Here is a 1,266-nt window from a genome sequence, read left to right as displayed (position 1 = left end):
TAGTTTTAGTCACCTGGAATGTTTTAGTCTTTAGTCTAGTTTTAGTCGACTACATATCATACGATTTTTGTCGACTAAATCTACAGTTGATTTAGTCGAACACAATGTATTTTGTGGGCCTTGATGCCGTCGTAAATGACAGTTTTTTTCACTTGCTGAAAATAGCTGATCTAGAAGCTCACAACGCATCGCAACGCATTGCGAGGCGACAATTTACAATTTAGGCATTTAGCAGACGCTCTTAATCCAGAGCGATTTACAGTCAGACAGATATTTTGTGAAGCCACTAAGGAAATGAAAGTTCATATAATGGCCTGTTGTGGCGCTGTCATTGGACCCAAAAAACCCCATAGCCCCATAGAAGTCCATGTATTTGGGCCCAACTTCGCCTAGACTGTATTACCTTAATAAACATGGTCATGAATACTTTCTTATTCCAGTCACTAGTTTAAAGTCTCATTTCTAATGTCATAATATTCTTTTTGGAAAATTATGGTCCCATTAATTAAAAAAATGACCATAAAGTCGCGTATGTTCTGAGGGGCGTGGCTACCGTTACAGTCTATAATAGGGATTCCCCTCCCACTCGAGTCAAAATAAAAACCAACGGAGAAGAAGGGGGGAAGTTCCGCCTCGTTGTCTGGGCCAGCCAATGGCCAGCTGGACCAAAACGGATCTAGAAAGATGGCGACTTCCATTGCAAGGACTGACAGGCTTCATTTTACGTTCATGTTAGACCCGGGGAACGCTTTGTCCATATTTTTTTACAGTCTATGGTTGTTGATCTTGTAGATCAGCTATTTTCAGCATGCAACTAATTGTAAAATGACTTAGTTTTTATTTGTTGACGAAATTGTCAATATATTTAGTCTTAGTTTTAGTCGTCATAGCTTAGTTTTCATTCCGTTTTTAATTCCGTTTTCACCAGTGGAAAAAGGTACAGTCGACGGACATTAATGTTTTTGACATAGTATCAATGGATGAAAACAACACTGCTCTGTGGTCTTTTACAGCCGGCAACATGGTAGCAGAATGGTTTGGTAGTACCGGAACGGAGGAACTGGATTACTACGGGACGTTTAGAGACCGCACCACCCTGGACACACACACCGGACGGCTGGTCATCGACAACATGACCGCAGAAGACATCGGGCTGTATTCTGTGGAGTTCAACGGCAGACTTCACAACAAGACTTACCTGCTTAAAGAGATGAGTAAGTGTGACTCGTCATTTTATTGGCTGTCCTTTTTTATTTCATATTATCG

This window comes from Protomyctophum bolini, assembly GCF_963924005.1.
Source record: "Protomyctophum bolini genome assembly, chromosome: 11".
Lineage (NCBI taxonomy): Eukaryota > Metazoa > Chordata > Actinopteri > Myctophiformes > Myctophidae > Protomyctophum > Protomyctophum bolini.
The sequence above is the reverse complement of the archived record's forward strand: the minus strand, read 5'-3'. Positions refer to the sequence as shown.